We start from the raw sequence: 25,827 nt of genomic DNA on the forward strand, positions 1-25,827 counted from the left end.
AATTTAGCACAAAGTATGAGTCACGTAATCGCAAGCAGCAAATTACGTCTAAAGTACGTACCTAAGTGGAAATATGTTACCTGAAAAATAAACTCAATTAATAGTTACCCTTTTTTAGTTTATTACTTTTTTCTTCGAAATTACATTCTTCCTGAAATTTTCTCCATAGTAAGTCGTCTTAACGTCGGACATGCACAGAATTTACCTGAAGGTCTTAAATATTTTACACAACCATATCCTGAAAAATACTGAACGTTAATAACATAATTTATGAAGTCACCATAGCTTTATACAGAATTTAGTCGGAAAAACTAGACTGTGTATTTGTTTACGGCTGTCAGTGCATTCGCACTGAGCGCTCGATCAGCTGTAGGCGCGTGACGTAGGAAGTGATTGTTCACGGTCAACGACTGCCTTTTGCGGCGCGCAGACTTCACTGTTGCTTTGAGTATCTGCCGCCGCCGGAACACGGCGCGGTATCCTTGCATTCTCCACCTGTTTACGTATAACTGTTGGTTTCTCAAAAGTATGTCATTCCACAAAAATTTTTACGTTCGATATATGATGTATTCCCTTAGAGCGTCGAGATTTAAGAGTTTCTACTTCAACAGTGTTATCATGAATGATTTTGCGAACCCTATATGGACCGTTATAAAGCAGAAAAAATTTGCGACATAAGCCTTTTCCTTTATGAGACAAACGATGAGACTTAATTAAGACCTTTTGACCAACTGACAAAATTTTTAAACGACCAGGACATTTCGCTGATTTCTCTCTTCTAGCAGCCGCAGATGCAATATTTCGTAGAGCCAGGTTGACAACTTCAGAATGCCGCAGTTTCCGTGAAGGCGGAAAAGGAACGATTTCAGAAATGCGATTTGACGGTGCTTTGTTTTTTAATATCAATAGAGGCGGTAAAGAAGTTGAATCATTAGGAAGTTCATTCAGAATGTTTTGAAAAATATGAAGCTACTGATCCCAAGTTCTGTGATTCTGATGACAATAAAGACGACACAATTTATTGATTTCCTTCATCCATCTCTCTGAAGCATTAGATTGAGGGTGAAAAAGTGAAATGAAAATTGGTTTAATCTTACGACGCCGTAGAGTACGAAGCCAAATTTTAGAGCGAAACTGTGATCCATTATCTGATATAACCTTATCAACATGACCCACTTCTTTAAGAAAATGTTTGATGAAAGCGTTAGATACTGAACGAGCTGTTGCTTTGCGTAAAGGTGTAAAACATACATATTTTGATGTCAATTCCACTGCTACGAAAATGTACGCAAAACCATTAGTAGAACGAACCACTGGACCGAACAAATCGACTGCAGCCACGTCCTTTAATTTCGCTGGAATGATAGGAAACAACGGTGCTCTGTGAGAAATCGTTGGCGGCTTAGCCTTTTGACATAATTTGCATTTGGCAAGAACAGATCGAATACGTTTTTCCATATTACTGAAGTAGCAATTTTCTCACAATTTATGAAAGCATTTTCTGGGACCAAATTGTGCATAACTGAAATGTGTAAACAAGGTGTGGCCAAATCATCCAATCTAACAAAGCGTCTAAGAAAATTACAGACACCAAGGAAACTACGAACATCACGTTTTGTAGTAGGAACAGCATAATTACGAATAGCGTCTGATTTCCCTGGATCGGGAAGAATACCTTCTGTAGAAATAATGTGACCGAGAAATTTCACCTGAGAACGACCAAATTCAGATTTTTCCAAGTTCTCTGTAATGCCAACTCTTGCAAAAATACGTAATAATGAATCCAAAATTTTGTTATGCTCACTCCAAGAATGTTTAGCAATAAGAATATCGTCAACATATGAAGTAATATTGTCACGAAGATAAACAGGTAAAATTTCATTTAAACTACGAATGAATGCTGCAGAAAATATAGTAAGTCCAAACGGTAATTTCCAAAGTCACTTTTGGGTAAAACAGTCAAATCCGGTTATTGTTTACCTACTGTCTAGATAGATGGATAGTAGAAGAGTTGTTTTTTATAGATGCAAAGAATAGTGAAAGAGTAGGCAGCGGTGCAGAAAACTAAAAGGGAAATAGCACCACTACAGCTCGGGGCCCTGTGATCGCTACGGCACATATTCACTTAGTGTAGTGAATCCCCTGAGGACTTTAATAGCTGCACATAAATTTCAGTTTGTGACTTAGTGGCAAATTTGGCGGAAGTGCGTACGTAAATTGATCTAGCCATGAACATGGAAGTATGTCATTCTTAGAATTGCGAAAGATCGTAAGTTTCCGAACAGTCAAAAAGTGTTTATAGTCAAAGTTTTCGCCTCGTGGCGACAAAGACCTACCGCGTCTGTCCCAGTCCCAATGTCGATTATTGTCAAGTTCACGCGCCTGGCGCTCTCTTGTTGCATTCCGTAAATGAAATAAATTATTTTCTTCAAAGCCCTCTGCTATCTGTGATTCCAAATTTCTTCTGCTGTCTTTTCCTACGATTTCGCCTTCACTATGTTTGACTTGCTTTCGTAATGCCTCAAATTCCCTTTTAACGCGAACATTAAATTTTCCCTGAATTTCAACATGCTTATTTATGTTCTGGTACTCTTCGGTTTCAGCAAATGGTAATGGAGCTGTATCATCCGAATCTCTGTCCCCATTTAAACTAAGATTTGTCAATTTATCTGAAATTTCCTCAACTCTTTCCGATAAGTTTACGTCTTCCGTAAGTGTCACGACTCGGGTTTCGGTATTGTCACCTTTAGTAGTTAACTGTTCACACTGTTGCGTTAAGTCATTTGGTACGGATTCCTCGATTCTCTCAAATATTTCTTCCTTATCGTGTGCACGTTGTAAATTTAACTCTGAAAATTTTTGTACTATCACGCGATCTCTTTCTTCCTGTTCTCTATCTTGTTCCCTTTGTCTAATCTCTACTGCAATTAATCTATTATTGTGAGAATTCAAAATCGGTTGTACTTCTTCTCTGATTTCTTTCTTCAATTCATCTTTCATATTTTTGAAACATGTCCCTATTCGTGAATCTAACCGTGTTTCCAAAGTTCCCATCTCTGTTTTTAATTCAGATCCTAACCGTGTTTCCATTGTTCCCATCCGTGTTTCCATTTGTGAGTCTAACCGTGTTGCCAAAGTTCCCATCTCTGTTTTAAATTCAGATCGTTGTGAGTCTAACCGTGTTTCCATTCGTGCTCCCAAATTTAATATAGCACTCATCAACTGCTCCATAATAGCCGGTTCGAAATTCTTTTCGCCCCTAACATTTCCCGCGAAACCAACTTCTTTTGTCATAGCTGTAAAGCTATCTGTGTTCGATACTATTTCAGAATCTTCTATCGTTAATCTCGTATTCTGTAAATTTTCTGATCGAGAAAAATTTTGAAATGGTTCGGGACTATTTTCCCGACTTATTACATAGTTTTCCACTTCATTATTCATCACACTGTTTTCCTCTGTTGGCGAGTTCGCCATGTTAACAATTTCGTCATTCTCACTATCCATCATTTTTGCCTTTTTCATTGATCGCATGATCATTTACAAAATATACAAAACTCGTCACTATACGGAAATTACACACAATGACTCTTTATCTCCAACAATACCATTCACACGAAATGTTTCCCCCAAACACGATTAATCGAACAATTGAAATAATTGCACTAGTTGTCAAACCCGTAGACAAGACAACAGAAATGAAATTTTGCAAAAAAAATACCATCAGAAGAATGACAATTACCAAATCTACACATGCAATATAGACTACAATTACTAAACTACAAATTACTACAACAATCCTACTGTCTACTATTTTTACAATCAGAAGAATTCCAAGGGACGATCCGAAGCAGCGGTCGCCACGTGCATGGGGGCTTAATTAAATATATAATGAAAATAATTTTAATTTTTTGTTTTAGTAGCTGTTTGTCCGATTACGAAGTCTCGTAAACGGTTGGCCCTGACTAGTATTATTACGCTATCTGACTGCATAGAACAACAACAAAGAATGAAATGGAAATTTTCATTAACACAATTAATTAATTAAGTCCCCAGCAACTATAAAACCTACGAAACCAAAGCACAAGTGTAACTGTTCTGTGTGTGGAAGTATGACTCAACGTACGCATCTGGCACGGTTCTTCTTCAACAACACAAGAAATTTTAAATATCATTTATACTGAATTAATTAAAGAAAATAGAAATACCATAATTACTCAAGAAAACCAGAATTACACTCTAATACAAGAACACAAGCCAGATGTTTTGTTGACTGAACCTGTAATGACGCATTATTCAGGACATTGAAATAATGAGAAAGAAAAGAAAAGTAGTTTGTTACCTTAATTTATATTGACGAAAAGCACTCTAGACATTACAATCTCTCCACACCGACTCGCTACTATCACATCTCAACAAGAACTTTTCAGTATCACATCTCAGCAAGCACTCCCTACTAGCACATCTCAACAAACACTTTCTGCTACGAGTTCTTAACAAGTACTGACTACCACGAGTTCTCCCAAAGCACTGCCCACTACGAGTTCTCAATAATCACTGCCAGTGGAGGCGGCGGAACAATACTCTCTAGCGCGATCTCTGGCGCTGTGGCTCAGTGTAGCCACCTTTCACTGTTTTGTTTGTTTCTTGCAGTTGCCTTGTTTCGCCACACTTTTATTCGGCGAGCGGAAGATGAAGATGTAATGGCTTCAGTTGTTCAAAGAAAGGTTTTCCTCAGATGATAAAAAGCACCAGAACTGTATTCCAGGTTCGTTCAACAGGCCACGACATGTTTCGTTTTAAATTACCAACTTCAAGTGGCCTGCAGTTGAATAAGACACGGCTTAGGCTAAAAGCTACTAAAACACGCACATAATATGCAGTGTGATTCTTATTAAAGTTTAAATCTCTCCGAAGCGACGAAGATGGCGCTGAGGCAAGTAATTTGAGACACATGGGGTCGCAATGTCGGGACGTGTGACATCACCACATGACGTACCTCGCAGCATGCGCAGACGCTGAGCCTATCAGTCCGCCGCACCTATCACCCCAACCCAGGTATTCGCGTCAATGTGGCTCTGGGCCTACATGCGCGACTTCCAGCGCGTAGCTCAGGATTCGCGTCTGACGTCTGGTAGGCGGTATCTTCTTCATTGCGTGAAACAGTTATGTGTTTACAGTGAGGAAAGATTTATTATTTTATTTACTGTCTCATGGTCTCCACTGTCCGCAACTCGTGGTCCCGCGGTAGCTTTCTCGCTTCCCGAGCACGGGGTCCCGGGTTCGATTCCCGGCGGGGTCAGGGATTTTCACCTACCTCGAGATGACTGGGTGTTGTTGTGTCGTCTTCATCATCATCATTCATCCCCATTACGGTCGGAGGAAGGCAATGGCAAACCACCTCCACTAGGACCTTGCCTAGTACGGCGGTGCTGGTCTCCCGCATCGTCCCCTACGCTCTATTACGGAGTATGGGACTTCATCATCATCATCATGGTCTCCACTGGTTTATTGCAAACTACAGTACAACGAAAAAATACTGCATTGCGTCACAAGTAAATGAATACGCTCCTGAATTGCGTCCTTAACAATAAATTACCTACTTTTTTCTAACTAATGCCCGTAAATAAAAAAAGAAGGGAGAAAAGGAAAGAGATGCAACATGAGAACAGCTTGTACTTGGATGCAGCGAGGACAATAATTTCGTACCTTCTATGTTTATGGCAGATCACATTTACAAAGGTGTTAGAAATTTGCACCAAGTGCTGGAGTGCAAGCATTGCAAAAAAAAAAAAAAAAAGGTTCAAATGGCTCTGAGCACTATGGGACTCAACTGCTGAGGTCATAAGTCCCCTAGAACTTAGAACTACTTAAACCTAACTAACCTAAGGACAACACACACATCCATGCCCGAGGCAGGATTCGAACCTGCGGCCGTAGCGGTCGCGCGGTTCCAGACTGTAGCGCCAGAACCGCTCGGCCACCAGCGGCCGGCGCAAGCATTGCATCTCTCGATCATCTCTTCACGTCCAAGCGCAACCACTGCACTTGCGGTCAGATACGTCTTCTGTTGACATCACACGTTCAACATTTCTAATCTATTTTTGTGACACCATGTGTTTTTAAATTACTTGTCTCAGCGTCATCTATGTCGCTTGGGGGGTTTTTAAACATTGCTAACAATCACCTAGTACGATATGTAGCTCACGAAGAAAATTCACTAAATCAAAGTAGCGGAACTGTACCGGTGTCATGATTAAAAATGGTCTAGTTTGCATTTTTTTTTTTAATTATCAGTCTTTTGACCTGTTCGATTGATTCGATGCCGCCCGCCACGAACACGAATTCCTGTATTGTACTAACCTCTTCCTCAATTATTTGTTGAATGTATTTATTTGTTGGATTACTTGAATCTCTGTCTTCCCTTGCAGTTTTTACCCTCCACAGCTCCTTCTATTACCAAGGGAGTTAACACTCATTTCCTATCATCTTGTCCCTTCTTCTTGTCAGTGTTCTCCATATGTTCTTTCGTCTCCTGTCTTATCACTCCAACTAATTGGCAACCCTTCTATGGCACTTCATATTTAACACTTCGATTCTATTCTTTTTCTGTTTTTCTACTGTCCATGATTCGCTATCACACAATGTTGTGGTCCAAACGTACATTATCAGAATTTTTTCCTCATATTTAGGTCTTTTTTGATACTAGTAGAATTCTATTGGCCAGAGATGTCTGCTTTGCTTCTGCTAATATCCGTCTTAAGTTCTCCCTCCTTCGCGCGCCATATCTTATTATGCTTCAAAGGTAGCAAAATTCTTTCACTATGTCTACTTCGTGGTTCCAAATTTTGATGTTAAGTTTGTCACTAATCCCATTTGTGCTACTCTTCATTACTTTCGGCTTTCTTCTCTTTGCTCTCAAGTCACATTCTGTACTCATTTGACCATTCCATTCAACACATCCTGTAATTCTTCTTCGCTTTCACGGAGGATAGCAATGTCACCAAGGAATTTTATCATAGACATCCTTTCGCCATCCATTTTAAATTCATTCAGGAACATTTATATTAATTCCTCCATTGATTCTTGGATTTATACATTGAACAGTAGGGGTGCAAGACTATGTCCTTGTATTATGTATTTTTTATCCGATAACCTCGTCCTTTGCTTTCCATTCGTATTTTCCCCTCTTAGTTTTTGTACATGTCTTTTCCTATAGCTTAATTTTATTTTTCTGTGTATTTAGAACACCTTGCGCCATTTTACGTCTTCGAACACTTCTTCTACGTCAACAAAACCAATGAAACGTCTTAATTTTTCTTCATTCTTCCTTCAATTTTCAAGAGCAAGTCAGGACCGCTTCTCTGGTGACTTTACCTTTCCTAAAACCAAACTGAATCTCATCTAACAGTTCCACGATTTTTTTTCCATTCTTCTGTATATTATTCTTATCAGCAACTCGGTTGCATGGAACGTTGATTTTGCGGTATTTCTCACAGTTATACGCGCTTGGTACCTTCGGATTGTACTGATGATATTTTTCCGAAAGTCTAATCGTATGTCTCCAGACTCTACATGCCAACTTGAATTTCACTTGCATGCCATTACCACCAACGATTTTAAAAATTCAGAAAGAATGTTATCTATTTATTCTAACTTATTTGATCGTAAGTCTTCCAAAGCTATATTAAATTCCGACTAACGATGGATCCCCTGTGTGTTCCATATCGAGTCCCATTTCTTCCTGAATGACGTCATGAGTTAAGTCCTAACGTCATGAGACAAATCCTGCCCTTGTAATCTTCAATGTACGGCACTCTCTTCTGCGCTTGACAGTGGATTTCCCATTGCACTCTTAATATTGAAGGTTGTTATCACTTTTCTGTACGCTTAGTCAGTCCCCCCGACGATGATTTCTTTTTCGATTTCTTCAAATCTTCCCCGCAGCTATTTCGCCTTAACTTCTTTGCATTTCCTACTTACTTATTGCTAAGAGATTTATATTACTGTATTCTTGAATCTTCCATACTATTGCTGTACTTCCTTCTTTCGTCCATCAGCTGAAGACTTCTTACGTTACCCAAGGTTACTTCATAGTTATCTTTCTTTTACCTATGACTGTCTGCCCAACTACTGTGATTGCCATTTATGTAGACGTCCATGCTTCTGCGGAAGAACTGCCTACTGTTGTATTCAATATCGCGACACGTCTAGCCTCAGAGAACTTCAAACGTTTCTCATCATTCCTCCTTACTTCAGTATCCCAGATCCTGGCACATAATTTCTTCCGGACGAGTGCCTTAAGCTTCAGCCTACTTTTCATTATTACTAAATTGTGATCCGATTCTACTGCTGGCCATGTGTACGCCTTACAATCCAAGATCTGATTTCGGACTTTCTGCCTGGCCATGATGTAATCCAGCTGGAGTCTTCCCGTATCTCCAGACCTTCGCCAAGTACCCTTCCTCCTCTTGTGATTCTTTAACAGGGTATTCGCTATTACTAGCTGAAATTTATTGTAGAGCTCAATTAGTCATTATCCTCTCCATTCCTGATCCAAAACCCATATTCTCCCTCAATTCTTTCTTCTGTTCCTTCCCCCACTATTGCATCTCAGTCTCTCACGATTATTAGACTATCACCTCCTTTTACACACTGAATTACACGTTCAACATCCTCGTACACTTTGCCTATCTTTTGTAACGCTGGAGTGAGTACCTTAACTGTTGTTGTCAGCTTTGATTTTTTGTCCATTCTGATGAGAATTGATTGCTCAAAGTAACTCACGCTCTACCTTACTTTTGTATCCATAAAATATCCTAATCCCATTACACTAATTTCTGCTGCTGTTACCATCACACAATATTCTAACCATAAATACGTATCGTCTTTCCATTTCACTTCACTGGCCCTCACTATACGTAGACTCAGCCCTTGTAATTCACTTTTCAGAATGCCTAGCTTCCCTACCACGTTCGTCGTATATAACGCAAATGCACAATCTGAAACACGCTGAGGACACTAATTCACGTCATCGGCCACCTGGCACAATCGCAAGTAGCAGTACGTGCAGGAAACACAGCATGCTGTGCTCCACTGGACTGGCCGGGCATGACCGCTCAACGAAAGAAATAAACATCTAACATCCTGCTTGACATCTGTCGAGTGCAACATATCGATTGTAGGCTATGATAATAGTTTCACACAAACTAAGTGCGAGAGTGTAACCTCACTAATACATACAGATACAGGATCAGCTTAAAGACAAAAAAGGAAAATTGCTTAACACACAGTTTACGTCATGATTATGTTAATGACATTTTTAGACAAACGATGCAAAGAGATTAAAGTCAAGTGCTAAAGACAATACACTTATCCAAGCAATTTGCAAAAAACTGCTTACAAGCAAAAGTAGAATAGAACAATTATGTACCACACAAGAGGAACAAAAACAAGTGCTTACAAACAGTCATATTGTCATTACACATGTAAAACAGTAAATATCTATAAATCCACAGAACGATCCTGCCTGAGGAACATAAAAAAACGGAGACTGCAAACAGATCTAGAATTCATTTCGTATCTAAATTATTTGAATTTTCGAGTTAGATTATTTCCTCGCTACTTCTCTTTCACTGAGCTGTGTTTGTTGTTTTATTTTTTATCGATGCAACTACGATTTCATCTTCACGCGGTTTAGTACTTTCATCAATGTGAAACACCTCTGAAGTATATCCTCCTGATGTTGCCTAACACCCTATAAGGCACAGTCTTCTAGTCTTACAAGTTACCACACTAGAGGATGCTGTGGCAGAACGATAGTACACACTTTTGTTGCCTATATCATGTTGATCACAGCAGTAAACTGCTTCGAAATCGGCAGGTAATATGACAATAAATACAGCTTAGTTAAATAATAGTAGACAATAGCCTTTATTCTCCACAGCAAAATATTTCACAATCGACATGCCCAATTTCCAGTGCCATAGAAAAAGCAAGAAAAGTTTTTACGACTAACACAATCAGCTGATCTCCGAAAATGTGTGATTTTTTTATACATTTATGTAAAGATTCATTAGTAACTCGAACTTCATGTCCATTTTTCTGGATGATTTTTTGCATATAACCAATTCGAAATAGCCACAGAGGCCGAAACTAGATGACTGTGAGAAATGTAATAAATTTTGTCTAACAGTTCTGTTGAGAGATGCCGGAGGCGTTATGAAGTCCGTAAGTTCTTTATCCAGGGCTGCCACGATACTGCCGAAACCCAAGAACCATATTTCATCCAACGCGCGAAGTCAAAGGCACTCTGGGCTCTATCAACGAATAACTTGGGATACCATTGCCGTGCGTTTACAATAGCGGGTACGAGGCGTGCGACATACTTGGAGGACCGAAGAAGCGTCTGCATCGGCCAGACAGACAGGTCTGCAGTAGCAGAGCACAACATCAAACAAGAATTGCGTGGTCGCATAGCTGTTGTTGGTAGATTGCCACGTCCACCTGTTTTCCCACCTAAAACCTGTCAATTTCTTTTGGTCTCTAGTACGCAGCAGAATGAGCCAGAAGCACTACACGTGGCAAATACACTTCTGGGCATTAAAATTGCTACACCAAGAAGAAATGCAGATGATAAACGGGTATTCATTGGACAAATATGTTATACTAGACCTGCCATGTGAATACATTTTCACGCAGTTTGGGTGCATAGATCCTGGGAAATCAGTACCCAGAACAACCACCTCTGGCCGTAATAACGGCCTTGACACGCCTGGGCATTGAGCCAAACAGAGCTTGGATGGCGTGTACGGGTACAGCTGCCCATGCAGCTTCAACACGATACCACAGTTCATCAAGAGTAGTGATTGGAGTATTGTGACGAGCCAGTTGCTCGGCCACCATTGACCAGACGTTTTCAAGTGGTGAGAGATCTGGAGAATGTGCTGGCCAGGGCAGCAGTCGAACATTTTCTGTATCCAGAAAGGCCCGTACAGGACCTGCAACATCCGGTCGTGCATTATCCTGCTGAAATGTAGTGTTTTGCAGGGATCGTAACACATCAGAAATGTAACGTCCACTGTTCAAAGTGCCGTCAGTGCGAAAAAGAGGTGACCGAGACGTGTAACCAATGGCATACCATACCATCACGCAGGGTGATACGCCAGTATGGCAATGACGAATACACGCTTCCAATGTGCGTTCACCGCGATGTCGCCAAACACGGATGCGACCATCATGATTCTGTAAACAGAACCTGGATTCATCCGAAAAAATGACGTTTTGCCATTCGTGCACCCAGGTTCATCGTTGAGTACACCAACGCAGGCGCACCTGTCTGTGCTGCAGCGTCAAGGGTAAGGCCGGTATTACACTATCAAATTTCTTTGTCCAATATCTTTGTCCAAAATCTTTGTCAAAGATATTTGATAGTGTAATAGGGATCTTTGACAAATGTCGTCCAATATTTGATCAAATCTAGGCCGAGGCCGTATATTTGATCAAAGAAATCGCTTGTCTTCTGTTCACTGCAATGCGATATGTTACCACGCGGAGCGCTAGCATCGCTGCAGCGTTCTGTCGTCTGTAGTGTTTTTATAACCATTGCCGGTAAATACAATTGGTGTGTGCCGACAACTACAGAATTAATAGAGATGTCTGAAGCTGATGAGGCGCTTTACAACGTGAGGCGCCCTGAATACAAAAATAGATTAAGAAGATTGGAGACCTACCCTGACCTAACCTAACCTAACATAACATAACATAACCCTCTCCTGTAGCAAGGAATCGGAGTGTTATAGTGAGCCTGTCTTCTGAAGATGTAGCAGTTCTTAAGTGAAAATTGTGCTTTGTGATATGAGGATACACTTCATTGAGCACATACAGAAATGTATGCTCATCCATTCTTAAGTAATTGATGTACGACTTGACGTCTTCCACTGTAAGCTCACGTAACAAGTTTTGTTGAATGCTTTTATCGTGTCGTCGTAAAACCCACGGCTTCACCCAGATTAGATTAGTTTATCGTTCCATAGATCCGTGCTGAGGAGATCCTCGTGGATGTGGAACATGTCGATTTTTTTTAAGCTGAAATAAAAATACTAATAGTATGAATAAATACAATACATCATTTGTTTCTATTAAAAATTTCGCCAATGGAGTAGAAGGAGTTGGCCAGTAGTAAGTCTTTCAGGCTCCTTTTAAACTGATAAACTGATCTTTATTTCTAACTAAATTTTTTATGTTTCCTGGCAAATTATTGAAGATGAGTATTCCTGAGTAGTGGACCCCTTTTTGAACTAAAGTAAGTGCTTTTAAGTCCTTGTGCAGATCATTTTTGTACCTGGTATTGTATGTATGAACTGAGTTGTTTGTTGGAAAAAGAGATATATTATTTACGACAAATTTTATTAAGAAGTAAATATACTGAGAGGCAGTATTTAGTATACCCAGTTCTTTGAAGAGGTTTCTGCAGGAGGTCCGTGAATTTACTCCACAAATAATACGTATTACACGCTTTTGGACCTTGAAAACTTTTGTTTGACTTCAAGATTTACCCCAAAATATTATCCCATATGACATTATGGAGTGAAAGTATGCAAGCTTTTTCATTTTTATGTTGCCTATGTCTGCTAACACTCGAATTGCAAATACAGATTTGTTAAGGTGTTTCTGCAGTTCTGTGGTGTGCTCCTCCCAACTGAATTTATTATCAAGTTGTAATCCCAGGACTTTTAAGACTGTCAACCTCGTATGTATGGTTCCACTTTTTCCCCCCACTTCTTTTCCGCATGTGCACACAATGCAATTGGAGTACGTAGAACTGCTGCGGTTAATAACAAGTTGTTGTCAGCCATCTTGAACTTTGACGAAAAATTTGATGACAGTGTAATACCCCTTGTAGCGCTACGTCAAAGATCTTTGTCAAATATATTGGACGGAATATTGGATCACATCTTTGATCAAATCTTTGACAAAGAAATTTGATAGTGTAATACCGGCCTAACCGCAGCCATGGTCTCCGAGCTGATAGTCCATGCTGCTGCAAACGTCGTCGAACTGTTCGTGTAGATTCTTGTTGTCCCCATCCTTTGACTCAGGGATCGAGACGTGGCTGCACGATCCGTTACAGGCATGCGGATAAGATGCCAGTCATCTCGACTGCTAGTGATACGAGGCCGTTGGGATCCAGCACGGCGTTCCGTATTTCACCGATTCCATATTCTGCTAACAGTCATTGGATCTCGATCAACGCGAGCAGCAATGTCGCGATATGATAAACCACAATCGCGATAGGCTACAATCCGACCTTTATCAAAGTCGGAAACGTGATAGTACGCATTTCTCCTTCTTACACGAGGCAGCACAACAACATTTCACCAGGCAACGCCGGTCAACTGCTGTTTGTGTATGAGAAATCGGTTGGAAATTTTCCTCATGTCAGCACGTTGTAGGTGTCGCCACCGGCACTAACCTTGTGTGAAGGCTCTGAAAAGCTAATCATTTGCATATCAAAGCATTTTCTTCCTGTCGGTTAAATTTCGCGTCTGTAGCACGTCATCTTCGTGGTGTAGCAATTTTAATGGCCAGTAGTGCATCTCAAAGTAATGTTAACTGATGTCAACTATGAGAAATGAAAAGATGATTACAGCCGACACTATAATTCTGTCAGCGAGTCCGAGAGGGTAAAGGGACTGTACGTAAGTCGTTTGGAATGGGGAGAGTCCTAAAAATGTTAAAAAACGAATTCGATCAAAAATAAATGATGGTTAATTGAATGTAGTCGAATTAAAACAGATATGCTGAGGGAATCAGATTAGAAAATGTGGCGCTGAAAGTAGTTGATGATTTTTGCAATTTGAACAGCAAAGTAATTGGCAGTGACAGGAGAAGAAAGGAAATAAAATGCAGACTAGAAATATTAAAGAGAGCTTTTCTGAAAAGAAGAATATAAAACTTCTTTTATGCAGGTATCTGTCTGGAGTGTAGCCTTGTACGGTAGTGAAACTTGGACAATAAACAGTTCGAAGAGAATAGGCACTTGGTACTACAGAAGAATGCTGAAAATTAGATGATAGACCGGATAACTAATGAAGAGGTAGTATATCGAATTTGGAAAAAAGACGTTAATGGTATGACTAAAAGAAGAAATCGTTTGATACGACACTTCCTAAGATATCACGAAATCGTTAGTTTGGTAATGAAGGGAAGGGCATGGAGTGAGATTAATAGAGGAAGACCAAAGCTCCATTACAGTAAGCAGATTACAATGACTGTAGGATGTGAGAGGGGCGTTCAGTAAGTTAAGCAACTCATTTTTTTTTCTGAAAGTAAGTTGGTTCTATTCAGGATTCCTACACACCACGTCATTCCCCACTCATCTGGCTACAAAACCCTGTCTTTCAACATAATCACCGTTCAATGCGACGGTCTCACTCTACATTGCTGGGAGGGCCTGTATGTCTGCATGGTACCCCTCTGCTGGTTGACGTCAGAACCACCTTCTTTCTGTATCAATAACTTCCCCATCAGCCACGTACTACTGTTAGACAAAAAGGTGTCACGATCAGCCCGAAAAAGCGCAAGCAATTAACCACAGATGGTCCTTCGTTGCTCATTATGGTTTACTGTTAGGCCACGAGAAACTCAGGGAGCACACACCTTTGAGTACCCAACCGGTGGACGAGTGTGGCAGCTCTACTAACAGAGAGGTCCAGTTTTAGCGAAGTCTTTGATTGTGACCAGTCGATCACCTGGCGTGAGGGTGTCTGCACGTTCCACCATTGCAGGAGTCAAAGCTGTGTGCGGCCGGCCGGCATGTGGAAGATCGGACAGGTTTACGCCACCTTGTTGCGATGATGACAATCGCCTCGCCCGACGACTCGCCGTGCTTTTGCTCACTGCTAGGTTTCAGTAGACATTCTACAAACGTCTATGAATATCTTCGATGCCCTTGTTTTCTGCAAAAAGAAGCCCAATGACAGCTCTTTGCTTGGGAGCATCTCCGTTTATTTTATTTATTTATTTCTCTATTTATGTATTTTTATTTTTTATTTTCATTTTATTGTATGTTATTTCATGTTTTTGCGTCATCACTGATATGACTGGTTTGACGCGACCCGCCACGAATTCCTATCCTGTGCCAATTTCTTCACCTCAGAGTGGGAACCGCAACCTAGCCCTCCGCTATAGCCACCATCCATCGAAACTCTATGAAACTAAGGGAGCAGAAGCGAGGATATTCCACAGTGGTCCACTCCAAAGTCCTTATTTTCTCGACGGAAATCGGCCGAGAAGAAAAGTATGTTGCATTAAATATTGAACTCCCCCCGCGGTAGTTATGCAGAGGCTTGCATAGAACAGACTAGCGTGGTATTCTCCATCAGAGAAGTCTTGAGACTGAAGACAACAACAACAATAACAACATTGCCAAGCCTAGTCACTAACTGATTGCAGTGCTTAATCTACTTACTAAATTCTCTTTGAGCAGAGGTGTAAGACAGAAACATTTATCTCTGACATTGACGCGCTGTATAACCTCCGCGTGGACTCGGAACCGTGGAAGTCTCGCTGCCTCATTCGTCTTGTGGAGACTGGCTCCCACGGCTGGGTGAGCCGAGGTGACGGTGGCGGCTGATACCATCTGTCGCAGAATGGGGCGCGCTACACCTCGCCGTCAACGGCAGCAGCGTCAGCACACTCAGCAGATTCCCACGCCGTCTGTGGTTGCGCCAACCCGATCTCCAGTCCGACGTGAGATGGTACGGAGTCGTCCTCCACTCCCAGCCAAGGTCCCCTGCATTAATGACAGTAACAACTGTACAGCATACGAAAATGCATCCTCCTCCTAAAGGTACGGGAATGTGGGGCACAGTGTATTAGAAAAAAACGTTTCCTTAAATTTTGAAAAATATATTTGTAAATGTAAGCAATGTGGACCAGTGTGGGGCAGAGTGGAACACATACTGGTGTAAAATGTATCAAGCATGGAAAACTAGATCCACATTAGCGTAACTTGTATTATTCAACTGTTGCTTGAAATTACTGCAACCTGTCGCCTTGTGTTTCGTTCTTCAATTTTTTTGTTATTCCCTTACCTTGAAAGGGTCCTGTAGCCACCTTTCATTAGTCCGGTAGCCCATTTTCATTACCATTTCTCTTTCTTTTCCTTGTTTCTCTTTTCTCTTTACTCTCATAGTGGCGTGATTGAATGAATGTGGTTGTGTGTCACGTTGCTAGACGGTGGCGTAGTCTGCTGCAGAAAGTCTGCGATAGTCGTACAGATTCAGCAGCAGTTGTACAGAATAGCCAACTCGCGTAGTAGTCAAGTAGGCAAAGAGGTTTTCGCTACTTGTGAGAAATCCACCTGCGTTAGGTTGGTGGCGGAAATGGCATCTTTGGGTTTTCCGGGCCACGCGGAGCGTGGAAGAGGCTGGAGAAGAAGTGGGAAGGCAGTCTGCCGCCGGTACGGGAAGCGTCCACAGCTGTGCTCCAGTCGAAGAAGGGTGAGTTAGACTGACCGCGTGGCGCGTTGTTACTTGGCGAGAGGAGAGCTGTTAGCTTTTGGTCTCGCTTTTCAACTCTGAAAGATTGCTTTGCCTTGTCGCAGCAAGGAATGCAAAACTTTGGCAGATGTTTCACTTAGTAAATTTCTATAGCAGAATTGGATCCACCGGAAGAGCGCCACACAAAGGTGTCAATAAGAAGTGAGCACTCGCTTCTGTATGAATGTCTGTTTGCCTTCAGCTGTGCCTGTATAAGCTTTCATTTTTCTAAATATTAATTGCTTTGCCTTTTCGTAAATTTCCCTTCCTTAATGTATCTTTCGTCCGTGGGGAGCCGACCACGTGGTTGAACATTAAAGTTTTGTTGGGCTACCGTCATCACTAACTGTCCGATCTCATGTTTGTTTTAAAGAACGTTAACCGCTCATGATTGTGTGATGTGATACTGTTGCAACTTGGACACGATACCTACGAAGTGCGTCTCCACAAACCACGTGGGCACGCGGGTGTACTGCGACACGTGTACCGCTTTACGAGTTATTACGATCAGGCAACAGCAGTGGTATGTATGATTCACACCAATGATTTCAGGAGTAGATTATAACTGCGAATGTATCGATGCTTTTCCTTGATGTCTTGTGTTCCGAGGTTACGTTTTTGCACCTAAGCCACTCACCTCATAGCTTTCCCGTTAGCACATCCAACGCGTTTCCTTACGCACAGGACCAGTGATTAGTTTCCTTTTTTATTTTAAAACAGGTGCTTTAGATTAAGTCTTATTTTCAGGTGTGTTCTGGGAGCTGATCTTATGCAGTGTTCATGCATTTTCTATTTTATTTTAAATGTTTGATTCTCGTGAACAGTGCACGGGCAATACTATTAATTACATTGTATCCGCTATGAGCGACATCACAACGTATGCATTTTTGTGAGTTTTTGGTCTGTGATCATATTAATTTATTTTCCGACTCGACCAAACCTTCGATTAGTTGTATGGTTATAGTCGGTGGCGACCCTAACCTTCTCACGTTAACTTCCCAAGCAATAAGTATTTACATTCCCAATAATAACGTAATAACCAGTAGAAACAGGTTAGTTACAACCTGTTTCGGACCCCCTAGCGATTCATCATCAGATGTTACACACTTATTGTCTGCAGTAGTGTGGGAGTCGTGTAGAGTGATTAGTAGTATCCGCTGGTTGGATGTTGGTGTAGGGCTACACAGTATTCTGGAAAAGATAATGAATATTTTCTAGTGACGTTAGTTGCATAGCACTTTACACACTTAGCCACAAATAACACGTTCCAAACACTTTACAGAACGTAAATAAGCTGTTTGGTTCAGTTAAATTTTGTAAAGCATGTAGAACGAGTTACCTGTGGCTATGTGTGTAAAGTGCAGTACAGTTAACGTCACTGGAAGACATTCATTATGTTTTCCAGAATAGTGTCCACCAACATCCAACTTATGGATACTAATCACTCTACGGGACTCCCACACTGCTGCAGACAATTATCAAATATATACCATCTGATGATGAACCTCTAGGCGGTTCGAATCCGGTAATGGAATAATAAAAAAAAATTGAAGAACAAAGCAAAAGGTGACTGGTCTCAGTAATTTGAAGAAAACTTTATTCATCACAGTCGTAGTGTTCCTCATCCATAATGGATAAAAGTTTTATTCGACTGTTTTAGAATACAAGCTACAAACAAATGCCAGACAAAATTTATATCTAAAAATCTCTGAAAATAATTCCAATTTTTTTACAATATTCATTGAATTTAAGGCATCACTGCTTCCTTTTGGTTTTCCTCAAGCATACAGGTTTTGGTAAAACCATTGCTAGAATGTAAACTTTCATGGCTGGAAATATCACACTCATTGAAATATTCCGGTCTATTGTTCTTCGGTCAGATGAATATCTTGTTCGAAACCAACATCAATATATTCGTCATACCATGACGTAATAATCCAGGATATTCTAACAAAAACCAATGGAACACGTTTTTGGCACATATGTTCCGTCAGTTGTATGTCGATATTGAGATGCGTTTGGATTTTTGGTCCCGCTGTGAAGAAACATCACTTCATGGTCACTATCATAATCATTATTCCTGATCACTTTACCAGTATAGTGATCTGAGTTATTGCCAGTAAACCCTATTAAAACAATAATCTAGTCTGACAACTGATCTAATGTTTTCTTCTGTGCCCTCATTTTGACCTTTAATATCTCCATTGTCTGAGTATTCTAAAGGATCACACATTTCGTCTTTCATCGTCACAGACAAATCAGATTCTTTAGAAAACAAATTTCTCTGGTTGGTTTCAGTTTTCTTTTCCTATATGATCATCCACTGTCTTGTATTCTTCAAACACATTTTTAACTGGCTTTAACTGTTGTAAGGCAAATTATTCCTCTCTTTCTCGCTTTCTCGTTTTTTGGTTGCTCATTCTTACATGGGCTATAGGAAAACCTCGAAAAATATAAGAACCAACCAATCTTAGCATGATGCATCTTCCTCACTTGATATATTATTACGTAGAAGGGTCTTCCTGTGCCTCACTTTGACCCTCTTCGTTGTCGGTGGCTCCTAGAACAGAGGCTGCACCGTTCACATCACTGTAACAGTAGTAACACTGTGCCCCACATTTAAATGTTACACAGTGCCCCATAGTGCTGCTTTATATAATTTTGTACAATGTCAAACATTAAAAAAATTTTTCAGTGTATTATGGTACCCAAGTATACAACTATGGCCACAATACTCAGAACTACAGCAATTTCTCATGAGCATAAACAACAGAGAGCATATAATAGCATCACAAAAACTTACTTCACATATCTCAAAACAAATGTTTTTCGCTACTCGCCAAAGATTAATTTTAATCGCTTTCAAAGTATGCTGGCCAAAACTAGTAACGAATGACATTTGTAAGAAGGTTAAATACAAGGCTACCAACAAGATAACTTACTAATAGAAATGTTACACTGTGCCCCATGTTACACTGTACTCCACCTTCCCCTACGTCTAAAATCTATCTGTCACTATATCAAGGAAAACGTCCAGAAGAAATCTTTACGGCAAGATGCGCTTTGTTCTGAAACTTGCTGTCAGATTAAAACTGTGTGACTCGTAACGGAAACCTTTTATTTCATAGGCGATGCTCTTACCGAATGATCTACCCGGGGAACACTCATGACTCACCCTCACAACTTCATACGTACATAGAGAAACCAGCAGTTCCGGAAGAGAAACAAGATTCCGACTTCGTATCCCCGTGTTGCACTCATTTGTAATATACAAGGACGTTTCAGAACAACGCAAATTCTGCTTACTACCCCTTGGCTGCAGCTAAGTTATTTCCCCGCGATACCATTTCTTCCGCGATCCATCTAGGTGTGCAGGATAACTTTTGTGGAGTTTCGGAAGTTCGACAGAGGTATTGGCAAAAGGGAAGCTACAACGATGGGATGTGCTTGCATAGCCTAGCCGGTAAGAGATTTGCCCACAAAAGGCAAGATTCCAGATTCGACTACCGGTACACTCACTGTTTTAAACTGCCAGAAAGTTTTTAATGGAAACTTGTGCTGGAAAGACACGTGTGGCGTGGGCGTGGTAACATGCCGAGAGGTACCAAGCACAGTCGCAAATGCTGAGCTGAAGCATATTTGCTATCTACGGCCAGTCGACAGTAATAGCGAGCGAGATGATACAATGGTTATCACACGGACCTCGCATTCTGGAGGACGAAGGTTCAGATTCCTGTGCTGCCATCGAGACTTGGGATTTCCGTGATTTTCCTACATCGATTAAAGCAAACGCCGGGATGGCTCTTTTGAAAGGACACAGCTGATTTCCTTCTCTAATCCGAGCCTGTGCTCCGTCTCTAATGACCTCATCTCGTTACAATCTGTATTGAGGTGACTAAAGTCATGGGATAGCGATATGCACAAATACAGTGTGCATTGGCGAAGCTATCATTTGCGCCCAGATGATTCATGTGAAAAGGTTTCCGACCTCATTATGGCCGCACGACGGGAATCACGACTTTTGAACGCGGAATGGTAGTTGGAGCTAGACTCAAGCGCCATTCCATTTTGGAAATCGCTAAGGAATTCAGTATCCCGAGACCCACGGTGTCAAAGAGCGTGCCGAGAATAACAAATTTAATGCATTATCCGGCTGGCTCTGAGCACTATGGGACTTAACTTCTGAGGTCATCAGTCTCCTAGAACTTAGAACTACTTAAACCTAACTAATCTAAGGACATCACACACACCCATGCCCGAGGCAGGATTCGAACCTGCTACCGTAGTGGTCGCGCGGTTCCAGACTGTAGCGCCTAGAACCGCTCGGCCACCCCGGCCGGCTTCGAGTCCTCCCTCGAGCATGGGTGTGTGTGTTGTCCTAAGCGTAAGATAGTTTAAGTAGTACGTAAGCCTAGGGATCGATGACCTCATCAGTTTGGCCCCATAGTCCTTGCCACAAATTTCCAAATAACCGCAGAAATCAGTGTGGGACGTACGACGAACGTATCCTTTAAGACAGTGCGGCGAAATTTGGCGTTAATGGGATACGGCAGAAGTGACCAACGGGAGTGCGTTTACTAACAGCACAACATTGGCTGCAGCGCCTCTCCTGGGCTCTTGACAACATCGGCTGGACGTTAGACGACTGGAAAACCTCGGCCTGGTGAGATGAGTCCCGATTTCAGTTGGTAAGAGCTGCTGGTAGGGCTCACGTGTGGCACAGGTCTCGCGAAGTTGTGAACAAGCTACTATGAAAGCTGATGGTGGCTCCATAACGGTGTGGGCTGAGTTTACATGGAATGCACTGGGTCCTCTGGTCCAACTGAACCGATCATTGAGTGGAAATGGTTGCGTTCGGCTATTTGGAGACCATTTGCAAACAACGATGTCATGTCACCAGGCCATAATTGTTTGCGTTTGGTTTGAAGAACATTCTGGACTTTCGAGGGAGTGATAAGGCCATCCAAATCGCCCGACATGAGTTCCATCGAACATTTATGAGACGTAATCAAAGGACAGTTCATGCACAAAATCGTGCACTGCCAAAACATTCGCATTTATGGAGTGCTGTACAGGTAGCATGGCTCAGTATTTCGGCAGCGGACTTGCAACGACTTGTTGAGTCCATGCCACGTTGAGCTGCTGCATTACGACAGGCAGAAGGGAGTCCGACATATTAGGAAGTATCCCATGACTTTTGTCACCTCGGTGTGATGTTCCTTCTCCCATCCTTCCTCCCTTCCAAAACAATAGGAGTCAAGAGTCTGACTACTTTGCAACAACACGTTTGCGTTATTACAAATTACGAAAACAGCAGATTTGCGACAGGATGTAAAGGGTTCAACTGGCTCCAAGTGTTATGGGACTTAACATCTGAGGTCATCAGTCCCCTAGGCTTAGAACTACTTAAACCTAACTAACCGAAGTACATCACACACATCCATGCCCGAGGCCCGATTCGAACCTGCGACCGTAACAGCAGCGCGGTTCCGGACTGAAGCGTCTAGAACCGCTCTGCCACAGCGGCCGGCCAGGATGTAAATGTGCAACGAATTTAACTGCGGAGACCATACACACTGAAATCAATACAGGTATTTTCTCCGCTATTACTACATTGTTGCACTCTATTCTTTTTAATAAATTGTCTTACATGTTACTTGTCATACGACACAGCCTATGATGAAGTTCTCCCTAACTCATCATCTGATGATAAAAAAATTATTTTGGCCATAGAGACAAGTGTTTTACTATTTAGTGTGAATATGGACGCAGATCCACCAAAGAGGAGGGCAGCCACGGTGTGCCAGACATCACGTGTGCAGGGTGTGCGAGCCGCGTGCGGGCCAAAGGCCGGCCTGTCTCGGATTTGCTCGGTACTTCTCGGAAGTACTCGGAACAGTGCGACATTTCATTGAGTATTGTAATGTAACATGCTTTGATCGTCGCAACCCTCTTCACTACAGTAGAATCGAAGTGTCTGCGCTGTTTATCCTTCGCTATTTATTCGTGGTATGAAGAACGTTTACATGTTCAGTGGCCGTTTACTCAAAAAGAGGCAATCTAGCGATCTATCGTCACAAGGCTTAAAAAATGAAAAAGAATGATAGATATTAGGGATGAGAGTTGTAAATATATATTATGCAGTCGCATAGGCTACGGGTACTGCAGTTTTGCTATAAAACGAAATAACAATACCATGCAGAAAGAATTTAAAGATTTGGTTGACAGTGAAAGAGCAAAATATTACATCGATTGACAGAAGGCATTCGTTGTGCTGTACATTGAAAAGAACTTTGTGCTGAATTTCCAGGCATGGATGACGTGAAGAAATTTGTGGTATGAATAGTAGAATATTACGGTATATTGACAATTTTTACTTATGGACCGTCTGACAGCAACTGAATAAAACACAATTTTAGTGCCATACGCGTTTCGCCTTTATTTTCTGCAAGGCATCATCAGTGGCAGCTTTCGTGGACGATTTCCTACATATTACGCTCCTGTTGCATTTTTGGTGTTGTTCCTCTTCTTATAAATGCCAATTTGCGGTTTTTCCCCACATTTCACAGCGCTATGAACTGAACACTTGTTTCGATGCAATGTTTTGGTTTCTGTTGCCGACTAAAATTGTGTTTTATTCAGTTGCTGTCAGACTGTGTATAAGTAAAAATTATCAATATACCGTAATACTACACGCAACTGAGGAAGAAAGGACTACAAAAGGTGAAGATGTAAATAGTAGAATTTCCGAAGTCGCATGCATTATTCCACTGTCAGTTGCAACAGTTTTGGATGAAACTGAACAAAGACTACAGAAACTTTATATACTACTACAAAGTATACCTGGAACGATTTCTCGTTTCAAAACTCGCTATTGCTGAATTTATCAAGGAAAAAGGAGTGCAACAACGTAAATTAGAACATCACTAATCGATTATAGACTGTACATTTTAAGTGGCCTTGACTGCCCACTGCCCATTGTAAGACATTACAAGATGAGAAACACCTTTCTAATTTGGTGGGAGCATTTCAAAAGAAAATCGCATTTTAGAAGGGGCACATTCTGACAAAAACAGTCCAGTTCCTTAAGCTCACTGCCATCAAAGAAAATGTGGGGTTTGAAGAATCCATTGTAGCCTTGAAAGAATTACAAGGATAACTTCCCAAACGTTTTGAGGACACCGCCAATCTTAAATCTGCTTTCAATCTGTTTCGAGACCGTTTGCCATTTCAGTTGAAAACGCCTCTGTGCATGTGTAGATATAACTGGCTCATAAAAAATGGCTCTGAGCACTATGGGACTTAACATCTATGGTCATCAGTCCCCTAGAACTTAGAACTACTTAAACCTAACTAACCTAAGGACAGCACACAACACCCAGTCATCACGAGGCAGAGAAAATCCCTGACCCCACCAGGAATCGAACCCGGGAAACTGGCTCATCTGCAGGGCAAATAGTGTTTTGAAGACAAATCCGTATAACATTAAAACTGTCCAGGATGACTATATTCCTTTCTTCAGGTAGAGTTTGGACATCTCCATAGTGATGTTATCAAAGTCACACAATATGTCGACCAACGAATGTGTGTGAAAGATGTTTTCTCGACTATGAAACTAAATAGGTCACCATGGCGTGGTAACCTTGGCGACAGGAAGAGCATCCGGACACCCTCTGACAATAACAACGCCAAATCAATAGTAACAAGGCCGACCCCACGTTGAAGTGGGACAAAGGCACCAGGAAATGATAATGATTACGTGATAACCTGAGTTCGAAAATCTGTGAAACTGCCTGTGGTATGTACGTACGCCGATAGTTCGTATCAGAAATTATAGTATATCTTCAGCGCGCCAAAAGCAATTAAATAATCTGAAAATTTGTTTTTTTATCTATGTAGTTGATAAATGTGAAATATAAAAACCAAGTCATACGCAGCGCGACTGCATTGCCATTTAAATTTGGTGCGTTTGCAGATTCCGTCCCTCCCCTTCCTCCCGCTCAGGCAGCGTGCCGTGGCGATGGGGGAAATTTGCCAGGCAGGCTGAGGGCTACGGTACTCGTACCAAAAAAAATGGTTCAAATGGCTCTGAGCACTATGGGACTTTAAGCACCTTCTTGCTTCCCACTGTTGAAAAGCAAAATTGTGGATGGCGATTGCATCTTTCAACACGATCGAAGACCTGTTCATAATGCAAGGCCTGTGGCGGAGTGGTTACACGAGAATAACGTCCCTGTAATGGACTGGCCTGCACAGAGTCCTGACCGGAACCCTATAGAACACCTTTGGGATGTTTCGGAACGCCGACTTGGTGCCATGTCTCACCGACCGACATCGATACCTCTCCTCAGTGCAGCACTCCGTGAAGAATGGGCTGTCATTCCCCAAGAAACCTTCCAGCACCTGATAGAACGTATGCCTGCGAAAGTGGAAGATGCAATCACGGATAAGGGTGAGCCAACTCCATATTGAAAACCAGCGTTACCGATGGAGGGCGCCACGACCTTGTAAGTCATTTTCAGCCAGGTGTCCGGATACTTTTGATCACACAGTGTATCTGCATTTAATCACGACCAAATTACTGTGCATGAAAGTACGTTTACAAAATCCTAACGCCACCAGAACAGTGGAGAGACAAGAGGTTTCATTCATCCTAACTGAAAACAGAATTTACTATTCTTTAATAAATGTACTGGTGTTTAGACACAGCACGCATTCCTCCTAAGAACTCAGTTCCCACGAGCTTCAAATATGCAATTCTATTAGACAAAGACTGAGAACAACACTGCCTACAAATCATGGGATACGGAAAGTCCGCTTTTACGATTCTCCTCGTCTCCAGAATATTTAGCACAGGTACTGGAAGTATTACACAAATACACCACTAGTAGAAACTTGGAATGCAGCACACCTATGCATTCTAGGTGAACACCAGATGCATCCTCACGAAGCTGCTAGGTAAGAAATCTAGTGTTAAGCATGGGGCACAACTTTGCGTACCTTTAAATAGTATAACATAATACAAAAAGCGTAGCATTAATCGAGAGTTGAGATGACTCCAAATTTAATTATTCATTCGGCTGAATGCCGTGTTTCTCGGAAGGAATACTACATTTGTAATTCACACAGTAATTTATTTTGGAAAGATAAACTAAACATAATGAACCACAAAAGGAAAGATACCTAAATTCAAAAGACAGAAAATTAGAGTTTAAACTCTTCCAAGACACAAACTAAGCTGAAATGGTGCGATGTCACCAAATCAACGATGTATTCGCATCACCGC

The sequence above is a fragment of the Schistocerca nitens genome, chromosome 5 (genome assembly GCF_023898315.1).
Source record: "Schistocerca nitens isolate TAMUIC-IGC-003100 chromosome 5, iqSchNite1.1, whole genome shotgun sequence".
Lineage (NCBI taxonomy): Eukaryota > Metazoa > Arthropoda > Insecta > Orthoptera > Acrididae > Schistocerca > Schistocerca nitens.